The sequence below is a fragment of the Balaenoptera physalus genome (genome assembly GCF_965194825.1).
Source record: "Balaenoptera physalus genome assembly, chromosome: 8".
Lineage (NCBI taxonomy): Eukaryota > Metazoa > Chordata > Mammalia > Artiodactyla > Balaenopteridae > Balaenoptera > Balaenoptera physalus.
This window is the reverse complement of record NC_138887.1, coordinates 48238439-48260123: the sequence shown is the minus strand read 5'-3', so window position 1 is coordinate 48260123 and position 21685 is coordinate 48238439. Positions and strand designations below refer to the sequence as shown.

Sequence of the window (21685 nt, the reverse complement as noted above, 5' to 3'; positions counted from 1 at the left end):
ATAAAAACTGCCTTGATCAAGGTTAACATCACCCATGATGTCATGTGAATATCATGTACCCCTGATATGATGAGAAGGGCACCTTACCTCTAAAAAGCCATAAACGCAGTATAATCATGATACAAACATTAGAAGAAACTCGATTTGAGGGATGTTTTACAAAATATCTGACCTAAATTCCTCAAAACTAAAAAGTCATGAAAAATAAAAAATGCTGAGACTCACAGACCAGACAGACTAAGGTGACATAACAACTACATGCAATATGGTCTCCTGAATTGGATCCTAGAAAAGAAAAGAGAGAGTAATAAAAAAAAAAAAAGTCTGAAATTTAGTTAATAGCAAAGTAATAGTAATGACAAATGTACAATGGCAATATAAGATGACATTAGGAGAAACTGAAACTGGGTTTGGGGTATACAGGAATTCTCTGTACTATCTTTGAAACTTTTCTATAAATCTAAAATTGTTTAAAACATTATTGAGGCTCTGATGTATTTCTGTTCTAGGATCCAATCCAATTGACATTTACTGTATTCAAAAACAAAACAAAATTTAAAAGCACAAGAACACATGAGCACATATTTCATTAGTCATCACTTATCATGTAGCCACTGTCTACTCATAAATGGGAGTGAAAAAGACAAAAGTCCAAGTATTATTACGAAAATAGTTTTGAGCTTGCAGACACCATGAAAAGGTCTTCAAGACCCCGAGAGGTCTCAAGATGATACTTGGAGAACCATTACCCTAGTCCTTGTCATTACCCACTCTGATCGCTCCTCTTATCTTTTCGGCACACACTTTTATGTACTCAGACCCCTAAACGTTTTGACCATACCTGAATCTAATGTCACCTTCCAACCTTCTCCTTTCTCTCCTTACCCATTTCAAATTCTTTAGTCAATTATAATCACCATTTTGAATATGCTCCCTCAACTCCTTTGCTCTTACTAGTTTTACTCCTTTAGCAAAAATATAATTTTGGTAAAATCCAACTCTCCACCTAGTCCATGTGAGCACCATGCAGCTGAACAAGGTGGAGAAAACAACTAAAACAACACCTGAAGCTTATGACCAAGAACCTGACTCGAGCTCTTACTGCTGCCTGGCAATCATGCAGTGTCCTCCTCCCCATAGCCCATTCACTTTGCTACTGTCCCATTTAATTGTTTCGTGCATTCTACCTGATCCTCAAAACCCCAAAACCATCTCCCCATTCCTACTCTCAGCTGATGATTTTAATTCCTACTTCACTGACCAATCAGAAGAGAACTTCCACAAACTCCCAAATGTCTACCAATCTTAAAGCATCTGTATCTTTATACTCCATCTTCCCTTCTGTTAACTATAAATGAACTGTCCATGATCCTATCTGCGGCCAATCCTTTGAATTACACACCACAACCATCCTTTCTTGTCTACCTAAAGAAATTGCTCCAACGAGTCTCCTCTCCCTAATTAAATTTCTCCCTCTCTACTAACTCACTCCCCCTAAAAAACTCTCAACCTTATTTCCTCTTCAGCTATTTTCACATTTCTCTGCTTCTGTTTTATACTCAAACTTCTCAAAAGAGTTGTATGCTTGTTTTTAATTCCTACCTCCCCTCACAACATTTTTTTTTTAGTTTTTAGAAATCAACTTTGAGGTATAATTTATACACAATAAAATGTACACATTTTAAGTGTACAGTTCTATGCATACATCCTTTCCTGTCAATCCTTCAACCCCCTATCCCAGTCAACTACTGATTTGATTTCTACCACTATAGATTACTTCAGTCTGTTCAAGAACTTCATATAAATGGAATCATACATTATGTATACTTGCGTCTGGCTTCATTTTCTCAGCATAATGTTTTTGAGATTTATTCATGCTGTTGAGTATAGCAATAGCTTATTCTTTTTTTATTGTATGAATATACCACAATATGTTTACCTATTCACCTGTTGATGGGCACATGGATTACTTCCAGTTTGGAGCTATCATGAACCAAGCTGCTATAAATATTCATGTGGCAGACTATATTGTCTGAGGATGACCACAACATAGTCTTCTTACAAGATGACTTGGACACACCTTTCTTCAAGAAGTAGAATCAATGTAACCTCTCCTTGAATCTAGGCAAGCTTGTTACTATGGCTAGATCATATAAGGTGATATAGCTTCTACCTGATTTTCTGTGGGACCATCATTCTTGGAACCTATCCACTGTATTACGAAAATGCCCAAAGAGTAATATGGGAAGACCACATGTAGGTGTTCTCCAGTGACAATCCTACTCAGTCCCAGCTAACAGTCAGTATCAACCATCAGACTTGGGAGTGAGGGAGTCTTCAGATAATTCTAGCCCCCAGCTGTCAGATTACCCCTAGCCTTTGAAACTGCTCAGCTGAGGCCACATTGTGCAAGAGAGAAAAGTCATCTTCATGTGCCTTTTCTGAAAGCCTGACCTACAGAATCCAAGAGCATAATAAACTGACTTTAATTTACGCTATTAAATTTGGGATGGGTATGCAGCAACAGTAACTGGAACGATTTGTATATAAACCTTTTTATTTACCTTGGTAAAACACCTAGGAGTAGAGTTACTAAGTCATATAATAACTACATATTTTAACTTTATACACACACACACACGCACACACACAACAGCCAAACTGTTTCCAAAATGGCTACACTATTTTACATTTCCAGCAACAATTTATAAGATTTTCAGTTCCTCTAACCCTCATCAACATTTGTTTGATATTAACACCTTTAAAAATTTTAGTCATTCTAGGGACTTCCCTGGTGGCGCAGTGGTTAAGAATCCACCTGCCAATGAAGGGGACACGGGTGTGAGCCCTGGTCCGGGAAGATCCCACATGCTGTGGAGCAACTAAGCCCGTGCGCCACAGCTACTGACCCTGTGCTCTAGAGCCCGCGAGCCACAACTACTGAAGCCTGCACACGAGAGCCCGAGCTCTGCAACAAGAGAAGCCACCGCAATGAGAAGCCCACGCACCACAACGAAGAGTAGCCCCCGTTCACCGCAACTAGAGAAAGCCCACGTGCAGCAATGAGGACCCAGCGCAGCCAAAAAATATATTAATTAATTAATTAATTAAAATTTTAGCCATTCTAGTGAGTATATAGTGGCATTTCATCATTTCAATTTACATTTCTATCATAACTAATGTTGAATATCTTTCCATGAACCTATTGGTCATTAACATATCTTCTTTTGTGAAGTGATTCTACAAGTTGTTTGCCCATTTATAATCAGGTTATACGTCTTACTGAGTTTTAAGTGTTTTTATTATATTTTGGATTTAGATTTGTTTTGCAAATATTTTCTCCTGGTTTGTGACGTGCCCCTTTATTTTCTTTTTTTTTTTCTTTTTTTTTTTTTATACAACGGGTTCTTATTAGTCATCAATTTTATACACATCAGTGTATACATGTCAATCCCAATCTCCAATTCACCACACCACCACCACCACCCCCACCCGCCGCTTTCCCCGCTTGGTGTCCATACATTTGTTCTCTACATCTGTGTCTCTATTTCTGTCCTGCAAACTGGTTCATCTGTACCATGTTTCTAGGTTCCACATAAATGCGTTAATATACGATATTCGTTTTTCTCTTTCTGACTCACTTCACTCTGTATGACAGTCTCTAGATCCAACCACATCTCAACAAATGACCCAATTTCGTTCCTTTTTATGGCTGAGTAATATTCCATTGTATATATGTACCACCTCTTCTTTATCCATTCGTCTGTCGATGGGCATTTAGGTTGCTTCCATGACCTGGCTATTGTAAAGAGTGCTGCAATGAACATTAGGGTGCATGTGTCTTTTTGAATTATGGTTTGCTCTGGGTATATGCCCAGTAGTGGGATTGCTGGATCATATGGTAATTTTACTTTTAGTTTTTTAAGGAACCTCCATACTGTTCTCCATAGTGGTTGTATCACTTTACATTCCCACCAACAGTGCAAGAGGGTTCCGTTTTCTCCACACCTTCTCCAGCATTTGTTTGTAGATTTTCTGATGATGCCCATTCTAACTGCTGTGAGGTGATACCTCATTGTAGTTTTGATTTGCATTTCTCTAATAATTAGTGATGCTGAGCAGCTTTTCATGTGCTTCGTGGCCATCTGTAGGTCTTCTTTGGAGAAATGTCTATTTAGGTCTTCTGCCCATTTTTGGATTGGGTTGTTTGTTTCTTTAATATTGAGCTGCATGAGCTGTTTATACATTTTGGACATTAATCCTTTGTCTGTTGATTCGAGAGCAAATATTTTCTCCCATTCTGAGGGTTGTCGTTTCGTCTTGTTTATGGTTTCCTTTGCTGTGCAAAAAGCTTTGAAGTTTCATTAGGTCCCATTTGTTTATTTTTGTTTTTATTTCCATTACTCTAGGAGGTGGATCAAAAAAGATCTTGCTGTGATTTATGTCAAAGAGTGTTCCTCCTATGTTTTCTTTTCCTCTAAGAGTTTTATAGTGTCCGGTCTTACATTTAGGTCTCTAATCCATTTTGAGTTTATTTTTGTGTGTGGTGTTAGGGAGTGTTCTAATTTCATTCTTTTACATGTAGCTGTCCAATTCTCCCAGCACCACTTACTGAAGAGACTGTCTTTTCTCCATTGTATATCCTTGCCTCCTTTGTCATAGATTAGTTGACCATAGGTGTGTGGGTTTATCTCTGGGCTTTCTATCTTGTTTCATGGATCTATGTTTCTGTTTTTGTGCCAGTACCATATTGTCTTGATTACTGTGGCTTTGTAGTATAGTCTGAAGTCAGGGAGTCTGATTCCTCCAGCTCCGTTTTTTTCCCTCAAGAGTGCTTTGGCTATTCGGGGTCTTTTGTGTCTCCATACAAATTTTAAGATTTTTTGTTCTAGTTCTGTAAAAAAAAGCCATTGGTAATTTGATAGGGATTGCACTGAATCTGTAGATTGCTTTGGGTAGTACAGTCATTTTCACAATATTGATTCTTCCAATCCGAGAACATGGTATATCTCTCCATCTGTTCATATCATCTTTAATTTCTTTCAGCAGTGTCTTATAGTTTTCTGCATACAGGTCTTTTGTCTCCCTAGGTAGGTTTATTCCTAGGTATTTTATTCTTTTTGTTGCAATGGTAAATGGAAGTGTTTCCTTAATTTCTCTTTCAGATATTTCATCATTAGTGTATAGGAATGCAAGAGATTTCTATGCATTAATTTTGTATCCTGCAACTTTACCAAATTCATTGACTAGCTCTAGTAGTTTTCTGGTGGCATCTTTAGGATTCTCTATGTATGGGATCATGTCATCTGCAAACAGTGACAGTTTTACTTCCTCTTTTCCAATTTGTATTCCTTTTCTTTTTCTTCTCTGATTGCCGTGGCTAGGACTTCCAAAACTATGTTGAATAATAGTGGCGAGAGTGGACATGTTGTCTTGTTCCTGATCTTAGAGAAAATGCTCTCAGTTTTTCACCATTGAGAATGATGTTTGCTGTGGGTTTGTCACATATGACCTTTATTATGTTGAGGCAGGTTCCCTCTATGCCCACTTTCTGGAGAGTTTTTATCATAAATGGGTGTTGAATTTTGTCAAAAGCTTTTTCTGCATCTATTGAGATGATCATATGGTTTTTATTCTTAAATTTGTTACTATGATGTATCACATTGATTGATTTGCATATATTGAAGAATCCTTGTATCCCTGGGATAAATCCCACTTGATCAAGGTGTATGATCCTTTTCGTGTGCTGCTGGATTCTGTTTGCTAGAATTTTGTTGAAGATTTTTGCATCATATTCATCAGTGATATTGGTCTGTAATTTTCTTTTTTTGTAGTATCTTTGTCTGGTTTTGGTATCAGGGTGATGGTGGCCTCATAGAATGAGTTTGGGAGTGTTCCTTCCTCCACAATTTTTTGGAAGAGTTTGAGAAGGATGGATGTTAGCTCTTCTCTAAATGTTTGATAGAATTCACCTGTGAAGCCATCGGGTCCTGGACTTTTGTTTGTTGGAAGATTTTTAATCACAGTTTCAATTTCATTACTTGTGATTGGTCTGTTCATATTTTCTATTTCTTTCTGGTTCAGTCTTGGAAGATTATACCTAAGAATTTGTCCATTTCTTCCAGGTTGTCCATTTTATTTGCACAGAGTTGATTGTAGTAGTCTCTTAGGATGCTTTGTATTTCTCTGTTGTCTGTTGTAACTTCTTTTTCATTTCTAATTTTATTGATTTGAGTCCTCTCCCTCTTTTTCTTGATGAGTCTGGTTAATGGTTTATCAATTTTGTTTATCTTCTCAAAGAGCCAGCTTTTAGTTTTATTGATCTTTGGCATTGTTTTCTTTGTTTCTATTTCATTTATTTCTGCTCTGATCTTTATGATTTCTTTCCTTCTGCTAACTTTGGGTTTTGTTTGTTCTTCTTTCTCTAGTTCCTTCAGGTGTAAGGTTAGATTGTTTATTTGAGATTTTTCTTGTTTCTTGAAGTAGGCTTGTATAGCTATAAACTTCCCTCTTAGAACTGCTTTTGCTGTATCCCATAGGTTTTGGATCGTCGTGTTTTCATTGTCATTTGTCTCTAGGTATTTTTGATTTCCTTTTTGATTTCTTCAGTGATCTCTTGGTTATTTAGTAACGTATTGTTTAGCCTCCATGTGTTTGTGTTTTTTATGTTTTTTTCCCTGTAATTCATTTCTAATCTCATAGCATTGTGGTCAGAAAAGATGCTTGATATGATTTCAATTTTCTTAAATTTACTGAGGCTTGATTTGTGACCCAAGATGTGATCTATCCTGGAGAATGTTCCCTGCGCACTTGAGAAGAAAGTGTAATCTGCTTTTTTGGATGGAATGTCCTATAAATATCAATTAAATCTATCTGGTCTATTGTGTCATTTAAAGCTTCTGTTTCCTTATTTATTTTCATTTTGGATGATCTGTCCATTGGTGTAAGTGAGCTGTTAAAGTCCCCCACTATTATTGTGTTACTGTCAATTTCCTCTTTCATAGCTGTTAGCAGTTGCCCTAGGTATTGAGGTGCTCCTATGTTGGGTGCATATATATTTATAATTGTTATATCTTCTTCTTGGATTGATCCCTTGATCATTATGTAGTGTCCTTCCTTGTCTCCTGTAACATTCTTTATTTTAAAGTCTATTTTATCTGATACGAGTATTGCTACTCCAGCTTTCTTTTGATTTCCATTTGCATGGAATATCTTTTTCCATCCCCTCACTTTCAGTCTGTATGTGTTCCTAGGTCTGAAGTGGGTCTCCTGTAAACAGCATATATATGGGTCTTGTTTTTGTATCCATACAGCAAGCCTGTGTCTTTTGTTTGGAACATTTAATCCATTCATGTTTAAGGTAATTATTGATATGTATGTTCCTATGACCATTTTCTTAATTGTTTTGGGTTTGTTTTTGTAGGTCCTTTTCTTCTCTTGTGTTTCCCACTTAGAGAAGTTCCTTTAGCATTTGTTGTAGAGCTGGTTTGGTGGTGCTGAATTCTCTTAGCTTTTGCTTGTCTGTAAAGCTTTTGATTTCTCCATCGAATCTGAATGAGATCCTTGTCAGGTAGAGTAATCTTGGTTGTAGGTTCTCCCCTTTCATCACTTTAAGTATATCATGCCACTCCCTTCTGGCTTGTAGAGTTTCTGCTGAGAAATCAGCTGTTAACCTTATGGGAGTTCCCTTGTATGTTATTTGTTGTTTTTCCCTTGCTGCTTTCAATAGTTCTTCTTTGTCTTTTTAATTTTTGCCAATTTGATTACTACCTGTCTCGGCATGTATCTCCTTGGGTTTATCCTGCTTGGGACTCTCCGTGTTTCCTGGACTTGGGTGGCTATTTCCTTTCCCATGTTAGGGAAGTTTTCAACTATAATCTCTTCAAATATTTTCTCGGGTCCTTTCTCTCTCTCTTCTCCTGCTGGGACCCCTATAATGCGAATGTTGTTGCGTTTAATGTTGTCCCAGAGGTCTCTTAGGCTGTCTACATTTCTTTTCATTCTTTTTTCTTTAGTCTGTTCCGCAGCAGTGAATTCCACCATTCTGTCTTCCAGGTCACTTATCCGTTCTTCTGCCTCAGTTATTCTGCTCTTGATCCCTTCTATTGTGTTTTTCATTTCAGTTATTGTATTGTTCATCTGTTTGTTTGTTCTTTAATTCTCCTAGGTCTTTGTTAAACATTTCTTGCATCTTCTCAATCTTTGCCTTCATTCTTTTTCCGAGGTCCTGGATCATCTTCACTATCATTATTCTGAATTCTTTTTCTGGAAGGTTGCCTATCTCCACTTCATTTAGTTGTTTTTCTGGGGTTTTATCTTGTTCCTTCATCCGGTACATAGCTCTCTGCCTTTTCATCTTGTCTATCTTTCTGTGAATGTGGTTTTTGTTCCACAGGCTGCAGGACTGTAGTTCTTCTTGCTTCTGCTGTCTGCCCTATGGTGGATGTGGCTATCTAAGAGGCTTGTGCAAGTTTCCTGATGGGAGGGACTGGTGGTGGGTAGAGCTGACTGTTGCTCTGTTGGGCACAGCTCAGTGAAACTTTAATCCGCTTGACTGCTCATGGGTGGGGCTGCGTTCCCTCCCTGTTGTTTGGCCCGAGGCAACCCAACACTGGAGCCTACCTGGGCTCTTTGGTGGGGCTAATGGCGGACTCTGGGAGGGCTCACACAGCAAGGAGTACTTCCCGGAACTTCTGCTGCCAGTGTCTTTGTCCCCACGGTGAGCCACAGCCGTCCCCCACCTCTGCAGGAGACCCTCTAACACTAGCAGGTAGGTCTGGTTCAGTCTCCTATGGGGTCACTGCTCCTTCCCCTAGGTCCCGATGCACACACTACTTTGTGTGTGCCCTCCAAGCGTGGAGTCTCTGTTCCCCCAGTCCTGTCGAAGTCCTGCAATCAAATCCCACTAGCCTTCAAAGTCTGATTCTCTAGGAATTCCTCCTCCCGTTGCTGGACCTCCAGGTTGGGAAGCCTGACGTGGGGCTCAGAACCTTCACTCCAGTGGGTGGACTTCTGTGGTATAAGTGTTCTCCAGTCTGTGAGTCATCCACCCAGCAGTTATGGGATTTAATTTTACTATGATTGCGCCCCTCCTACCGTCTCATTGTGGCTTCTCCTTTGTCTTTGGATGGGGGGTATCTTTTTTGGTGAGTTCCAGTGTCCTCCTGTCGATGATTGTCCAGCAGCTAGTTGTGATTCTGGTGTTCTCGCAAGAGGGAGTGAGAGCACATCCTTCTACTCTGCCATCTTGGTTCCTTAATGGTATTTTTTAAATAACAGAAGGTTTTAATTTTGATGAAGTCCAATTTATCATTTTTTCTTTCATGAGTAGTATTTTCTGTGCCCCATTTAAGAAATTATTGCCTACCCAAAGAATTCAATTTCTCTAACAGATGTAGAGCTATTAAAATTCTTCTATTTCTTTTCATGTCAGCTTTAGTGAGTTGGTCAGTAATACTTTGCGTGTGTTGCTGCAGTTCACTGCAGGAGAAAAAGTGTGTCCCATGTGATCACTATGAGGGAGGACTTTGAAAGCTTGTGTCTGGTTTCCTCCTGACTCTACCTGATGCATCTTTTTCCTTTACTGATTCAGCTTTATATGCTTTCACTGTAATAAAGCATTGTGAGTATAACTGCCTGAATCCTGTGAGTTCTTCTAGTGAATCATCTAAGGTATGCGTGCCATGAGATATCTGAAATAAGCTTATATGAAGCCTAAATTTTCTTATATGAAGTTTTCTCTTCATTTTTGGTTTTCAGCAGCCTATGATAAATCTAGGTGTGTTTTTCTTTGAATTTATCCTGCTTAGGGTTAGTTGAGCTTCTTGTATCAGTAAATCAAGTCTCACAGAAAGAGCTCATATTATGCTTGGAGTCAGCTAAATCCAAACACTTATCTCATACAAACTGCTTCCAAACCAGGTTACTCCTATCTTGTACTTATTATCTAATTTATTATTTAAAATCTAAGTTACAATTTAGCCCTTTAAAATTGACTCACACATAATAGATACACAAACATTTGCCCAGTGAATGAGTAAGTGAACAAACCTTGGAATCTTTGCTAGTTTGGGCCCTGAATTCCATTCTGTGTTTTTAATATAACATTCGCCTTATTAATTAGCCCTCCATGGTAGCTGACATCATAGCATGCAATAAAAGTGATCCTGAAAGCAAGGAATTTTGTACTAGAGAAAAAGTAAGGAATCAGAGCTAGAGATACGTTGTAAAACTATCCATGAATAAGCAGTAATGTAGAAAGACACCAGCCACTGTGGAGAGCAGATCTGAAATGAAATTAGTACAAACATTTCTAATTTTTAAAGGTAAATTTATTTTACCGTATATAAAGTAATGTAGTATATTATCTGACACAAGTGTAATCTGAAAGCACCTTCCAACAGTGGGATTAAGATCACTTCAAAGATATTCATGTCTTCTGATAACATTCTATACCATTCTTCGTTAAAGCTTCGATTTCAGTAACTTTCATAATACTTGGTTACACAAGGGCTTCTTAACCCTAAGGGGCAAATTCTTTTCCATTATAACTTATTCTCTGCACTAACTGAGGTGACAAAGAGACTAATTTATAAAGAGATTTCTTATCTAGTTGTTTTAAGTTAAAAAAGGAAAATAATTACAGTACTGAATTATAAACATGAATGAAAATTCAAATCATTAGTTGACTTATCATTAGTTGTGTTTTCTTTAGGAACAGTAATATACTCAAGCATTTTAGTTGTCTTTACATGGAGTCAAAAATCTTCAGTACAATGTAGAAATATTTTTAATTAAATGTATAATTTCACAGAAATATTAAACTATACCATAAAATTATGAAGTGAAAATTTCAACTGGCATTCATGTAATTTTAAATTACCAAGTCAAGCCAGTTCAAAACAAACCTAAATATGGTAAAACTTTAAAATTCTCTCAGATGACAAGTTTTTATAAATTTCAAAAAAGGAAAAGTATCTTAAGAGAAATAGAAAATGTATAAAGATTAAAAATGGGACCTGAAATATTAATGCATTATATGAGAAAGAGGTTAATGGAATTTTATAAAATGTAGTACAAGTAGCTAGAGAAATAGAAGATGAAAAACCAATAGCGTGTGTCAGTTTACAGAAGTTTTTCTTTGTCCTTACCACACATTGCGACACTGTAAAAAAATTTTCTTTCCATTAGACCTGGCTTCCATGGTAAGTTATGACTATAGGTACCACTAAAGACCTCCCTAGTCTTTAGAAGCAAAATGACCACAAAATTGAAAGAGCGATTTAAAACTTTTCTCTCTCCACCAGTACGCAGCAAGAGGTTCTCTACAGTTGCTATCCCACCCCCACATTTCATATCTAATATGTAATCTTTTAACATTTATGGCAATGTCTTGATTACATAACTTTAAAGCTTTATAAACTTAATTAGATCTCTCAAGCAATATTCAACATATACTCTCACATTAAAAAAATCTTTATTCTTCTCAAAGGCAAAAGAACAAAATTAAAATAGGTATTTCCTGCTGTGTATCTAACTTCCTATTTTTCTCAAATATATCTTGGAACAGAGTACTTAAAATTATATTAGAAAGCTCGCTAGGATTCTATGCAGTATTTCACAAGCAGAGTTAGTAATGTGTGAAATTAATTTTTTATATTTTCAGTATGCAATAAAACCTTTCTAAATCTAATATCTTTTTCTTCAATCCCCCACATTATATTTTAATTTTAACCCTAATAATGATTACTGAATTCCTCAAGGAACGTTCCAGAAAGCATATCATAAAAATGTTGTCACAAAAGACATATAACTTATTATAAATGTTTTACTCTTATCCAATAGGAAGAACATAAAAAGAAAAAAAATGTACTTATAACTTGCACTGTAAAACTCTAAAAAATATTTTTACTATTATTTCACATCATCCCTTGCATCATGAAGTATTAACTATAAATTACTACTGAATCTTTTAAAACCATTTGCTTTATATGTCATGAAAATCAAGTTTCTATAAGTCTAAAGAACAAATTTCTATAAATGGATTGTGACACATCACAAAGTTTTAAACTTCTGTCCTACAAAATGGGGCCATTGCAGTAAATTAAGTGCCACCAGAAGATTATCAAGATTTCTAGCTGAGTTTCAGGAAAACAGAGCAGAAGGAAATGTTCAGATTATGTTACAGAATAAAATTAATTTAAAATAGTGATTTTACTGCTTAGAAAATGACCAGTCAACTGGAGAGCCCTATGAAACAGGAGGGTACCTGTGCTGGTGCTTGAAAAGAAGTGCTGCTGATTGCCTCATTGCCTACTCGACTCCTCAAGTGAATAAAGTTTCCTCTCAGGGCACAGGGAGAAGGAATATAATTTATAGGCCAGTAGAAGAGGTGTGAGAAGTCTTTCCAAAGACCCATAACTTAGGCCTATTTTCCCCATAATCACAGACAAGTATCTGGTTATTAAAAATAGAGCAGAGATTTTTACTACATGAAATGTTTTTTGCATTCAACATCTTTTGCCTACCCCAAGGACAAATAAAATCATGTTGGGATACCAATGTATTACGGCAACCAGGCCAGTGTGTTTCTTTTGGAAAAGGGAGGACAATTCGAAGAAAGGTAGCAATCCCTCTTCTCATTTCTCATTTCTATCTTTCTATTCTTTTCAAATCCTCCAGGACTTCAGAAGAACCTTTTGTCCAGGGAACGGATATCTGATTTGAATTTAAATAATAGAAGTGAGGAAAAAAAAACACTTTGATATCTGGACTAGCCCCATGTGCTGCTTTCACCAAAAGAATGCAGTGAACACAATGCTGTGAAACTTCTGAGGCCAGGCCTTAGGAAATCTGCAGCTTCCACTTTCATGTGTTTAGAATCCAAACACCATACTGTAAGAAGCCCACACCATCATGAAAGGTTGCATGGAAAAGAACTGAGGCCCGGCTGAGCTACCAACTGAGAGTCAGTACCAAGTACCAGCCATGAGACTGAGCCATTTTGGATATTCTAACCAAGCCAAGCCTCCAGATGACTGTAGCTTCAGCTGACAACATGAAGCAGATCTGCCATTCTAAATCTAGTCAGCCTCAGATCTGTGAGAGATCAAAAATATTTGCTGTTTGAAGCCACTAAGTTTGGGAATGGTTTGTTAGGCATCAATAGATAACCAGAACACCTATCTTAATCAAACATGTAGGACATAACTTTTTAGTGCAAGGCACTGTGCTAACTCCTATCAGAGAATATTAGATTTTTCAAGACATGATCCCTGCCATCAAGGAATTAGATTTTTCTCTGAAAACTTGTAGTTAAACCTATTATAAATAGGATATAATCTATGAATGTCTAATAAATGTGTTTACATTCTGCTGATGTATATATAGTTTTTGCCTGATCCTACTGTTAATAACGGCAGACATTGTGATACGGTTGGCTAGAATTCAAAGTCTGGAGAAGTCCATAGCCACAAAGCAAAACAAAACTCACTGACTAATAATCATCCTATCTTAAATGCTATGTTTAATCAACGGAGCCAACTTATCACAGTAACCTTCACAGTTCTCACTATATTACATAAAAGTTGCTTTTAATAGCACAGGGAGATCAGCTCGTGCTTTGTGACCACCTAGAGGGGTGAGATAGAGAGGGTGGGAGACGCAAGAGGGAGGGGATATGGAGATGTATGTATACATATAGCTGATTCACTTTGTTATATAGCAGCAACTAACACAACAATGTAAACAATTATACTCCAATAAAGATGTTTAAAAAAAAAAGTTGTTTTTATTCATTAGGTATAAACAATCTTAGTTTGTACATATCCTGAGGCCAGCACCTCAGAATTTTCCTGAGATGTCAAATGATTTCATTTAAATTTTCAGTTTAAAAAAATTTCACCTTGATATTCTTCTTTATAGTATAGATCTTTGCAATTTTGAAACTAATGAAAAATTTTAATTTAAATGATACAATAAGGGATTCAGGTTTGATAAAATAATTAATAACCCTTATTATTGGAAACCTCAATATAAAATAGGCTACTGAGAGAAAACATACAATTTCCAAAATTCTTTAAGATTATGATAGATTTTTCATCTGTCCAGGATTTTATAAGTAAAATCTCATGAAAATTGAGAGATAATCTAGAAAACTCTTAAAATCCCTGCTCATCCTACATCCATATATAAAAATTAATTATTCAAAAGAAAGTTTAGTAAACTGTTACAACAATGTACCATCTTAATGTTACAGAAAGGGATATATGCAGAAGACCACAAAAGCCGTATGTCCAGTTCCCACATCTCAAAGCATAGGATGAATATATGTTGCTTTCATAGTGTTGATGTTCCATTCTTCATTTGCTGAATGGCTTTCTAACTTACTCATCCTGCCTATGTCCCATTATGGCTATTCTAGTCCTAATTATCACGACCTTTCTGCTCCAGACACACACTCTCCTCTGCATCAAATCTGCATTTCTCAATTTCCCAAACCTAAATTCTTCAAATAAATCTGATTGTACCAGTTCCTTATTTTGATCATGACCACAACTCAACTAGCCACTCTGGAAATTGGCCAGCCTGAAGACTGCCCATCCTTGGACAGATATCTCCCCTTGGTCCTACAGTTGAAATCAAAGATATAGACGAATACAGACGAATATAGATGCAGGTTTATTTCGAAGGGGCTTTGCGTGAGCAGGAATGGTAAACGATCTACGATCTACTATAGATATAATATCCTAGGAGAAATCTAACAAGCTGAATACAAGGACACAACATTTCAATCAGGGAAACCTAAATTTTTTTTTTACTTTCCTTTGTAATCAAGTGTCACAGAAAGAGATGATATTATGCTTGCAGTAAGCTAAACCCCAAGACTTTTTTCGTACAAACTGCTTCCAAACTAGGTCACTCCTATCTTATACTTATCTAATCAATTCTTAAAAATCTAAGTTACAATTTAGCCTTTTTAAACTGACTCACACATAATAGATACATAAACATTTGCTCAGTGAATGAAAAAGTGAGCAAACCTTTGAACCTTTGCTAGCTTGGGCCCTGAATTCCATTCTGTGTTTTTAATATAACATTTACCTTGTTAATTAGCCCTCCATGGTAGCTGACATCATAGCATGCAATAAAAGTGATCCTGAGGGGCTTCCCTGGTGGCGCAGTGGTTGAGAGTCCGCCTGCCAATGCAGGGGACACGGGTTCGAGCCCTGGTCTGGGAAGATCCCACATGCCGCGGAGCAACTGGGCCCGTGAGCCACAATTGCTGAGCCTGCGCGTCTGGAGCCCGTGCTCCGCAACACGAGAGGCCTCGATGGTGAGGGGCCCGCGCACCGTGATGAAGAGTGGCCCCCGCTTGCCGCAGCACAGAAACGAAGACCCAACACAGCTATAAATAAATAAGTAAAATTTAAAAAAAATGTAAAAAAAAGAATCAGAGCCTCTGTCCAAAGTGGCCCTGAATGATTTAAAAAAAAAAAAAAAAAAAAAAAAAGTGATCCTCAGAGCAAGGAATTTTGTACTAGAGAAAAAGTAAGGAAACAAAGCTAGAGATGTGTCGTAAGCTATCCATGTATAAGCAATTATTAGTGCAATGACAATAAATGACTTTTCCCAAAGTGGACACAGGTTAAGTACAGGAGGCCCCAAACTAAGTAAGTATCCATGATAAAAATCCATTTTCAATGTTTATTTTTTTAACATCTTTATTGGAGTATAATTGCTTTACAATGTTGTGTTAGTTTCTGCTGTATAACAAAGTGAATCAGCTATATGTATATATATATCCCCATATCCCCTCCCTCTTGCGCCTCCCTCCCACCCTCCCTATCCCACCCCTCTAGGTGGTCACAAAGCACCAAGCTGATCTCCCTGTGCCATGCAGCTGCTTCCCACTAGCTATCTATTTTACACATGGTAGTGTATGTATGTCAATGCTACTCTCTCACTTCGTCCCAGCTTACCCTTCCCCGCCCCCATGTCCTCAAGTCCATTCTCTACGTCTGCGTCTTTATTCCTGTCCTGCCCCTAGGTTCTTCAGAACCATTTTTTTTTAGATTCCATATATATGTGTTAGCATACGGTATTTGTTTTTCTCTTTCTGACTTACTTCACTCTGTATGACAGACTCTAGGCCCATCCACCTCACTACAAATAACTCAATTTTGTTTCTTTTTATGGCTGAGTAATATTTAATTGTATATATGTGCCACATCTTCTTTATCCATTCATCTGTCAATGGACACTTAGGTTGCTTCCATGTCCTGGCTATTGTAAACAGTGCTGCAATGAACATTGTGGTACATGTCTCTTTCTGAATTATGGTTTTCTCAGGGTATATGCCCAGTAGTGGTATTGCTGGGCATTTTCAATGTTTAGAATGAAGAAAGAATAGGGGCCTATGCTGAGGAAGGTTCCAGATCAGCCAATGAAATAGAAATCTCTGAAATAGATAACAGGAGAAATATCAAGGAAAAAATTAATAAAAGTATACAAGAATTACAACAATGAATCTTATGACTGTCCAGGAAGACAACACAGAAAACAAAATATTAGTTCCAACAGAATGAAGGCATTAAAAGCCAGGGCTTTCATTGGGATCTAATAGGGGAAAAAAAAAAGCAATGTTATAGGCAGTATATTTACAGTATGACAGTAAGAAGAAAAAATTACTTTTGCTTGTTGTCAATGAAGACAATACCATTAAAATTGAAATTTTCCAGTCTTTCTCATCAACACACTAAGGTATAAATTATTTATAACATGAAGATTTACCTCCATTGCCTCACTCTGCCCTCATACTTATATTCCAACATGCAAATTATTATGTGTTATCAACATTACTTAAGGAAAATCTTTATCTGGTAAGAATGATTAATGTGGCTCTTTGAGTGGATTCATACCTACTTTTGTTATTGGCTTTAACCAGAGAAAATGACCTTGAAATTAAAGTACTTTTCAGTTTGTTTTAAACCAACAACCTATTTTAAGCATTGCTTGATGTAGAAATCATACTAACAAGATGCTAAAAGTATGGCACAAAGTGATAGTTGGCATTATAAGACTGTAATGAAAAGACTTTTTTATGCACTAGAACATCCTTTTTTGGGGGGCGCGGGGGGGGCCGCACTGCTTGGCTTGTGGGATCTTAGTTCCCCGACCAGGAACTGAACCCCTTGAACCCGGGCCCTCACAGTGAGAGCTCGGAGTCCTAACCACTGGACCACCAGGGAATTCCATGCGCTATAACATTCTTAATCGTTCACAAATATAAATGCAAGCTTTCTTAAAAAATAAAGCCCTCTGTTTAAGAACTTCCATTTGCTTGCCAGAGGATTTCTTATATGTATAATTAAGTAGCTGGTTTCAATTTGTTAATCAAATAAAGTTCAAATTATTTTGGAAGATTAAGAAGCGTTTGCTCTTCATTTTAGAAAGGTCTAGAAGATTAACTATTTTTAAAATTACAAATCACCAGAAAAGAGAATAGTAAGAACTTCACCACCGGTGTACATAATTTTAAAGTTTAAAATTGCATTGTAATTATAGGCAAAGTTCAGTCCAGATATTAGAAGCATAAATATATACAGTCAAGTATTTAATAAATATTTGTTGAGTAAAGGAATAAATTTCATTCTTCATAATGCCTGTCAAATTTGCCAACTGCTCTCCATCTCTATAGCTACACCCTCAGTCTGGGTCTTTATTGCCTCTGCAGGCTCAGTTCACACAGCCTTCCTGCTTCTGTTTCTTCTCCAGGACACCATATGCATTACTGCCAAACTAATCTTCCTGAAACACTGCTTTTCTCCTGAAACATACTATGACACTTTTCCACATCATACCTATCAGATCTTCTACCTCAAGCTCCCCTTATAATACAGCCATAATTTACCTATCTAAATTTTACTTACTGCTATTCTCCAAAATGCATCATGCCACTCCAACCTCCAAGTCTGTATGCTTTTCTTCTCTACTATATCTTCCTTTTACTCCTGTTTTTTACAACCTACCCAGGAAAAACTCAGAGCCTAGGCTGATGAAGTATATGGGTGGCAAGGAAAACTGTCAGTAGAGAACTATGGCACTGCATCTATCAGCCACAACAGCATCACCTGATTGATTGGTTTAAAGATTGATTGATTGACCTTGACTTAGAAAATATTACTAGAATTTTACAAGAATTCTAAAGAGTTGACTAACATAAGTTATGCATTTCTTTAAAAACAGAAGTATCAGAAATTGAGTTATTTCAAATTTAATATTGGGTATAAATCTACAAGAGCAATTATTGGCTGAAATAAGATTTTCCAAAATGTATGTAGCGTCTTTTATAAAATATAATTACAGTATATACTGAATGATTCAAGTATTACTTCAGTAAATCAAAGTCCATGAAACCATGATAACTAAGACACAAATTGTAAAGTTTATGTTGACAGATTATAAAAGTTTCAAACTACAAAAATTACCTCAATACCATTCATTGACATGATTATTGTATAAGTAATAAGTAAGTAGTATAGTGATCAGTACTGCTTTTTACATATTCACTAGACCAGGACCTCAAGTTGATACAAATTTGTTATACATCCCCTGTCTAGCTCATACACTTTACCCAGACTGTAGGGCAGGCAGGGTCAGAGTGGGAACAAAAAAAGAGAACAAGACTAGGCAAAAACAGACATAGGATGAGAATCGATCATGTGTATAACTCACTCAATATTTTTATACATGCAAAAAATCAATATTACTATATATTCAAATTGCAACGTTAATAATTCAACAAGCCCTTGAGTGCCTACTGAGTATAATACAAAGTGTTTCTATTACTTTGTACTGTTAGCAAAAGAACAGTAAAATATGATCTGTGTCCACAGGAGGCTGTAATCCAGATGGCAAAGGAAGGGAGAAGCATAGCTGAGGGGGAAAATGAATCAAGACAGCACCCTATATTTTCTACAGGAATAATTACAAGTACTAGAATCATGATAAAATTATGTGAAATACACAAAACCAACAATGTAGAGTGTAAAACAGGGTTCTGCTTATTAAGAAACTACAAAAAAATTACAAAATTTCCATTAAGAAAGAAAACAAACCAAAAAACTATAAACACTTTCACAGAACATTAATCGCCCATCTCCACTAATATTTTTCTTTATTGGATTTTTCTTTCATTGCTACACTTAAATCTTTTCCACATAATTAAAAGAAATGTTCATCCATCTCACTGTTGCTATCCCACTCTTCAAAGGAAAGCACTGTTGTACTATTTTGTATTATTTCAAACTTTTTTCTATGCATATACCATCAATATATAATCAACAGTTCTCAAAACTCCTTACTCTTAAAAATTATTGAGAACCCCAAAGAGCTTTTGTTTATGGTGTATATATTTACTGACATTTATTATATTTGAAATTTTTAATGATAAAATTTTAAATTTTATTACAATAATAAACCTATTATATATCGACATATTTTTAATAATCTCCAAACAAAAAAATTATTGAGAAGAGTGGTTCTGTTTCACATTTTTGCAAATTTCTTTAATGTCTTGGCTTAACAGAACATAATTGGATCTTTATAACTGCTTCTGCATTCCAACTGATATAATATGATGGTCAATTTGTGTTTTGATTTCCCCTCTCCCCCCTAAAATGGAATCACTCTCCACAGAGACTTGATCTTTTTCCATCTAATATATCCTGGACATTTTTCTTCATGTGAGGTAGACTATTACTATTATATTTATGGCCTTCAACAAACAACCCTTCCTACCATTTTACACCTTTGTGTAGTCCTCTCCCACACTGATGCTGGGCTTGGCAATGTGACCTGTTTTGAACAGTGGCCTTTACCAAACATGATGCCAGCAGAGGCTTAATAGAAGTTTGCACCTCAGGCATGTCCTCTTGAAATACCCTTTTAGAAGGTAGCCACCATACTGTAAAAGCTCAGGGATAGACATGTGAATGAGAAGCCATGTGAAGAAAGGCCTTGGAGGATGAGAGGCCATCTTGGGGATTTCAGACACAGCCAAGCTCCCACATGAATGCAGCTGCACAGTGGTTTCAGCTAGACTGCTTTTAGCCATGCAAAGGCAAAACTGCCAGCTGAACCCAGTCAACCCATAAAATCATGAGAAAAATACATCTTTGTTATTTTTAAGCCACTTAGTTTTGGGGTAATTTGTTACACAGTTACAGATAACTAAAACACCATAGGACACATTCAGAGAAATTAGGTTTTTGTGGGGGGAAAAAAACCTGACTATTACAATTTTAGCTAAATCTATTAAATTACAGGTATTTCCCTTTTTTGAAATTTTTTCCAGCCCTTTAAAATGGTTTTCTCCAATTTTTCTATTTGAACAATGCTGTGACAAATTTTCTTGTATTTCTGCAAGTATTTCTATAGGATAGACACAAGAAAGCATTGCTGGGTCTAAGGTTACTTGTGCATTTTGTTATCTAATAGGGTTTAATTTATACTGCTATTATAAATGAGCTCTTTTTATTACACCTTACATTTTTTCTTTTTAATTGTAACTGCTTATCTCAAGTATCTAGGAAAGCCATTGTTTTTCTATGCATTCCGTTTATTTTATTTCTAATAATCCTACTGAAATATATATCCAAAGTTCCAATAATTCTTCAGTCTATTATCTGAAATACTCTAGATAGACAATCATATTAATTATAAATAACTGTCCCACATGACAGTTAAATTTTTTATTCTACCTCAATGTTAATCTCCAATTTAATTTTACCTATATGAATTTTGCCATTCAGTAGGCAAATGATATTTTACATTTCAAACATTTTAAACGTACAAGTATTAAAGTTTGCTGCTATGGATATGATATGAAGAGATGTTGGCAATGCAGGTGAGATGAAAAAAGTTTCATAAAATGTTATTTTATGAAAAGATTCCTGAATGTTTCAAAAATAAATAATCCAATCAGAAAAATATTAACCTTTACAGCTAATAAAACCATTTGCTTGTTTAGTTCATAATTAAATGAAAACTATCACTACCACAGACAACCTACACCAATTCCTTCTCAGCCCTCACACACTCACAAACAGGCACAAACATTTTAGTATGCTAACACCTATACGAAGGACAGTCTTGTGACAGCTTAGTATCATGCATTTAATCTCAAAAGGTAAAGCTGAATGGAAATTAAATGAAGACCATATAGTTGAATCTAAAACACGAACTGGACAAACAAGGATGGGGGAAACATGACTATGTACAGAAATTTAGGTGCTTAAAAAAACAGTAAGAGGATTTTTAAAACACCAGGCTACATTAATAGGAAATATTTAGGACAAGGAATTTGAATGAGTGGCACAACAGAAGACAATATTCTAAGGATGCTGAAGAACAGCACAGGGAAAAATTAGAACAGCAGCTGGGGCCAGAGTTCTGTTTCCACCAACTACTCCAAGGTGACCAGGCAAACATGGAAACCAAGGCTCAGAAAGTTTATTTGACTGTTAAGTGACACTGAAATGAAAAAAATAATAGCTGCCCTACCTACCACACATAACAGAAAAATAAAGAAAATAAAGCATGTGAAAACACTCTAAATTACAGAATGATAAATGAATAAATGAATATAAGGTATCATTACTAGTACTGGTTTAGGGAAATGCTA

General features: G+C 36.3%; 1 protein-coding gene across 5 annotated transcripts in view; it reads right to left on the bottom strand.

The window, feature by feature from the left end:
- HYCC1 (hyccin PI4KA lipid kinase complex subunit 1) overlaps positions 1-21685 on the bottom strand; it is a 91705-nt gene that overhangs the window by 52438 nt on the left and 17582 nt on the right. The window contains exon 2 of one of the 5 annotated variants that reach the window (XM_082472734.1): positions 226-285. The exons of 3 other annotated variants lie outside the window; for them this stretch is intronic. The gene's annotated coding sequence lies outside the window, so the exon portion shown is untranslated. The remainder of the gene's footprint in view (positions 1-225; positions 286-21685) is intronic. One more of the 5 variants, XM_082472735.1, reaches the window with a different exon arrangement.